This window comes from Mastomys coucha, unplaced genomic scaffold, assembly GCF_008632895.1.
Source record: "Mastomys coucha isolate ucsf_1 unplaced genomic scaffold, UCSF_Mcou_1 pScaffold18, whole genome shotgun sequence".
NCBI classification, from domain to species: domain Eukaryota; kingdom Metazoa; phylum Chordata; class Mammalia; order Rodentia; family Muridae; genus Mastomys; species Mastomys coucha.
In genome coordinates, this window is record NW_022196900.1 from 91,784,545 (window position 1) to 91,790,005 (window position 5,461).

The 5,461-nt window shown below is 51.9% G+C and overlaps 1 protein-coding gene across 2 annotated transcripts in view; it reads right to left on the reverse strand.

Annotated features, from left to right (window-relative positions):
- Positions 1-4,703, reverse strand: part of Ncmap (non-compact myelin associated protein) — a 30,929-nt gene extending 26,226 nt beyond the window's left edge. The window contains exons 1-2 of one of the 2 annotated variants that reach the window (XM_031379052.1): positions 4,656-4,703; positions 4,218-4,391 (exon numbers count right to left, since the gene is read on the reverse strand). The gene's annotated coding sequence lies outside the window, so the exon portion shown is untranslated. Of the gene's footprint in view, positions 1-4,217; positions 4,556-4,655 lie in introns of those variants that run through there. The other variant, XM_031379051.1, reaches the window with a different exon arrangement.
- Between the last annotated feature and the right edge of the window lie 758 nt (positions 4,704-5,461).

The window sequence follows — 5,461 nt, forward strand, 5'->3', positions numbered from 1 at the left end:
AATCCCGTGCCCACCTGGCCAGAATCCCTTGTCCTGCGGAACAGGGACCCCGCGAGAAATCCCGGTCCACGGCAACTACAGGTGGAGCCTCCATCACTATAGGTGGAGCCTCCATCCCTTTTCCATGGTTAAGTACCTGGGCAGATATTAACAACCCTAGAAGCTAGGGAAGATGGACTCCCTCCCTTGTGGTCCATGTTGGACTCCACTTCCCATTTCCCCTGCCTTAGGATTTACATAACCACATGTGAAATGGTGTTTCATTAAAACCCACTTGGGAAAAACTAATTCTTTTTTCTCTTTCTTCCTTCTCTCTCCAGCCCTGCTCACTGTGGCCCAAAGATTTATTTATTTATTATATGTGAGTACACTGTAGCTGTCTTCAGACACCCCAGAAGAGGGCATCAGATCTCATTATGGATGGTTGTGAACCATCCATGTGGTTGCTGGGATTTGAACTCAGGACCTCTGAAAGAGCAGTCAGTGCTCTTAACCACTGAGCCACCTCTCCAGCCCAGGGAAAAGCTAATTCTTCCCAGTAAAAAATTAGAATCTGAATTCCACCTCTGGCTATGACATTCTAAGCTACCTGGAACATTACACACTATTGCCTCCTTCCTAGCAAGAGGTTACTTTCAAGGAGATTTATTGAAAGTTTCCGTAGTTAGTTCTGGGTCTGCAGGGTCCCTGCCCATGGACTCAGCAGGTCACAGCTGAATATGTTCAGAAATAGGCTGGCTAGATGGCTCATGGGGTAAAGGGACCTGCCGCCAAGCCTGACTACCTGAGTTTGATCCCTGGGGACCCACATGATAGTAAGAGAGAACCAGCTCTCAGAAGTTGTCCTCTGACCTACACGAGAATGCCCTGGTGTGCATCCTTCCCTGTTCTCCTGTACAAATAATAAAAATGTAACGAAAAGACCCATACCTGGTTGTTATTCCCCAAAACAACAGTTTCACAATTGTTTTTACACTGCCTTAAGTGTTTAGGCATCAGCAGAAATCTAAAGATGGTTAAAAGTTTGAAGAAAAGAAAAGTTTAAAAAAAGTTGGATGGTAGCCAGGCAGTAGTGGCGCATGCCTTTAATCCCAGCACTCGGGAGGCAGAGGCAGGAAAATCACTGTGAGTTTGGGGCCAGCATGGTCTACAGAGTGAGTTCCAGGACAGCCAGGGCTACACAGAGAAACCCTGTCTTAAAACAACACAACAGGGGGCTGGCGAGATGGCTTAGCGGGTAAGAGCACTGACTGCTCTTCTGAAGATCCTGAGTTTGGATCCCAGCAACCACATGGTAGCTCACAACCACCCGTAATGAGATCTGAAGCCCTCTTCTGTTGCATCTGAAGACAGCTTCAGTGAATTACGGGGCAGAGCGAGCGGGGCTGGCAGAGGTCCTGAGTTTAATTCCCAGCAGCCACATACATGATGGCTCACAGCCATCTGTACAGTTACAGTGTACTCATACACATAAAATAAATAAAATAAATCTTAAAAAAAAAATCAACACAACAAACAAAAAAGTATGGAGGAAATTATGCTTAAGTTTCACTATTTTACCTACAAAATATGAGTGTTACAGGTGTTAATATCCATAGGGGTCCTTGAATTCCCATGGTCAACTTTGGCTATAATAGCAAGTTCGAGACCAACCTGGGATAGATAGGCTGACAGACTCAGGCCCATCCCTGGGAACACCGCCTGGATGTTCATACTTCCGGAAGCCTGTTTGTGCAGCTGGGGGGAGGGGGAAGGAGAAGGGATGAATGTCCCATCCGTGGAATGCCTGAGGCTTTCAGAGGAATTGAGCCGAGGGTGTAGGTTGAAGCCGGGCCCACTGGCTACTCACAGAATCAATGCTGATGGCTCTCATTAGGACCAGACCCTGCAGCTGAATGAGGGAGCAACAGCAAGGAATCTGCCTTTGTCCTCTGGGCATCCTTCAGGGCTGCAGCTGGAAAGGGAGCTGAGGTGTGGTTCCCAGAACCTTTGAGAGGACTGAAGCAGCTGGCCTCCTCGAGAAGTTCCGGGTGAAAGGTTCCACCGTGCCCAGTGGTAGGAAGAACTTTAAAATTCCAAGGGAGTGTGCCCTAAAAGTTATCACAGCGGGCCCTGGACACAAGGTCTCTTCAAAAGGGGACGCTGACATTGTTAAGTAGTTGCTGCTGATCAATAAATCTGGAGTGGCAGCTCAGAGATGTGAGGTTTAAGCCAGATGCAGACACAAGGGCACAGTGTGGGATAAAGTCCCTGCTGGTCTTCCCAAACTCAGTTCTGGCACAAGGCCAGCTGGGTTTCGCGACCCCCATGATTCTCCAAGGTGGCCCGTTCTTACACCCTGGCTTAGGGCCCCATCAGCTCAGGCATGCCTGGCGCACAGGAGCTCCTGAGAGCATGCCTGTTCTAGCTACAGAACAAGCCTTGTCTCTGAGACAGACACACCCTCTTTTCCACCCTCAGACAAAGCTGTAAAGTTGCTGGAGAACTTCAGACCACAGAACTTCTGGTCCTGCCCGCCTGCGGCTGGCTCCACCTTCACTGGTGCCCCACTGGGTGGTGGAGCATGGAGCCCCACTACGGGCAAGTGACTCAGCTCTGTCCCCTTCCTGACTTTCTGCCTCCTGCCTGCCTAGCCTCACTGTGGATCAGGACTTCATCTGAGGACAGGGCACAAAGAACCTATCCCACCAGATCTTAAAGCAAAGATGGGATCCAGACGGGTCATGTGCAGAGGGATGGAGATGGAGAACCTGCTGGAGGTGGGGAACCAGGGGTATGGAAGCCAGCTAGAACCACGTGCCGCTGCTGCCAGCTGGATGGAGAGACCCCAAGTGTGCAGCATAACACGGGTGTTCTGCATTACCCTGTCTGTTTTTTTTTTTTTTCCAGAGATGGCACTATGTATCCCAGGCTGGCCTTGAATTTGCTACATAGCCTAAGATGACCTTAAACTGTTTGTTTGAGACAGGGTTTCTCTGTGTAGCCCTAGCTGTCCTGGAACTCAACTTGTAAACCAGGCTGGCCTTGAACTCAGAAATCTGCCTGCCTCTGCCTCCTGAGTGCTGGGATTAAAGGTGTGCGCCACCACCGCCCTGCAATTTACTTCTAACCTGGGTTGGCCTTGAACTTGAGGCAAGCCTCCTCCCTCAACCTCCTGAGTACTGAAATTACAGGTATAGGCTATCACATCTGGCAAGACCCAAGTAAAAATCAAATCCTAAGCAACTAGTAAGTGCTATAGGAGGCCTTGAACTTGCCTTTCTGTGGGCAGCGTGTCCCTGCCCCTGTGGATGCCCGCATTCTCTCCATCCTCAGTCCTCCACGTCAGATCTTTGCTACTCACAACTCAGAGTACTGGAAGCCTATCAGGACTAGTGGAGGTCGCCAGAACCGGAAAGGCCCGGGATAGCGCATGTTACACACAAGCCTGTGTCCAGCCTGAGCTACATCGTATGAGTCCAATTGGAGACAAAGGAATTAGGTGGTGGTAAGGAGATTCCAATCACAGAGGCCAGGAGAGCCTATCTGTCTTCAAGCCCAGCTCGGCCACCTGTGCCCGCTCACCACACACATCAGGAGGTGCTGAGCTCCGCCCCATGCAGCCACTCTTAGGCCCTTGGTTTAACTACCACCTAACTACCATGGTAGTGCTCTGCAGGAGCTGGTGAACCTGCCACTGTCCCAGTCCCCAAGGAGCCAGTCTGGCAGAAATGAGTATCTTACGTAAAACCATGTTTTAATCTGTCAAAGACACTTTCCTTTAGATACAAGAAAGTTTCACTTAGGTACGAGAAACCGAATTGGTAAGAAGAGGCTGCCTTAAGGCGACAGCCAGCCAGGCTAAGGCTAGGACTCTGATTGGATACCACTCCCGCTTCTGCTCCTTTTGCAGCTTCTCAAATCCCTCAACCTCTCTCTTCCAAGAAGAATCTTCCTCCCACCCCCCAGGGCTTCCTCAGTTCCCAGTCCAGCCCCTTTGGAGGCAGGAATCGATCGCAGCCATATCCTTCCACCTCAAGGTACCCAGGACTGGAATCTCCCACTAGCAAGGAGTGGTTGATTCAACATCTCGCTTATTGACTTTGGTAGGAGCCAGGGCCCCTTCTCCGGGTGCTAGTCTCATTGGACTGCAGAGCTCCTGGGGCCTCGTGGATGCCCAGTTTATAAACCAAGCGAATCCCAGGACCCGAGGGTGGGGACGAGTTCAAGGCTCCTACCTCTCGCAGGCTTTTCTTCCGGGAGTCCAGGTCGTTCCTGGTGACTTCACGGGAGCAGACAAGGAAACCACCAGCTTTCCGCATGCCAGAGATGTCGCTCCAAATGCAGCCAGCTTCGGAGTGCTTCTCTGCTTGCACTCTGAACACCTCTGTGCACCGGTGTCTGCAGACAACCTGGAGATGTTGCTGACCTTTCGGCTACCCGCTCACGCCAAGACGCGGGCCAGGCTGGGGATCCCCGGGGGACCCAGAGAACTACCTTCCGCGGGCCTGCGTATTGTCCTTCCACGCCCCCCCCTTCCGTGCCCCGCGCCCCACCTGCTCCACACCCCAGCTCCGCCTCTTGCGGACCTCCCTCGAGCTGGGTAGCCATCGCTGTCGCCTCCAGGTCCTGTCCCGCCCCGTCCCGCCCAGCTAGTGACCACCCTCCCACCTCACCTGCCCAGCGCTTCGGCACCGCCCCGCAGTGTCCCCATGTTACTCTTCTCCTGGCGCTCGTGGGGACTTCAGGTCTGGCACCCCCCACCCCCCGCACCCACTTCTTCCAGGTCGGACTTGTGAGAAGATCAAAGAGGAGGAAGGGACCTCACACAGACCGAGAGTGGCATCCGATGAAGCGAGCTGATGGAGTGATCAGCTGTGGGATCCGAGGACTAGAGGACTGGCAGTTGGCAGGTGACAGAAATTCCTCCTGCGTGCGATTAGAAACTAGTCTTTGAGTGGCACACGGGCAGCAGATGGAAGGGAATTGCTGCGAGTTCAAGGCTGGCTCCAAAAACATTGTAAATTTCAGCAAGCATGGGTCAGTGGGTAAAGTGCTTGCCTAGCAAGCGTGAGCAGATTCCCTGTTTCCTACCTAAAGGCCAGCGTGGAGGGTGGGGTGGGGTAGAAAGCTGTGCTTAACAGAGGTTCATTCCCAGCACCCACATCAGGCCGCTCACAATTGTTTGTAGCTAACTCCAGCCCCTCCCACATAAACACACATGCACACACAAAATTAAAAAAAAGAACTATTGCTTCCCCAACAAAAATAAAAAACAGCACCCCCACTTTCAATCAGACTGTGTAGTTCTTCACGGTCCCCTGGGAGCCCTGAACTCTATGGCACACAGTAGGCTCGCAACCAGATTTAAGAGGTCCTTGCATTAACAGGGAAGCTGAGACTCAGGAAGACAAGGTGAGCCTCAGGTCCCCAGGAGATAAAGTGACAGACCAGGTATAGAGCCACATCCAGGAAGTGATCG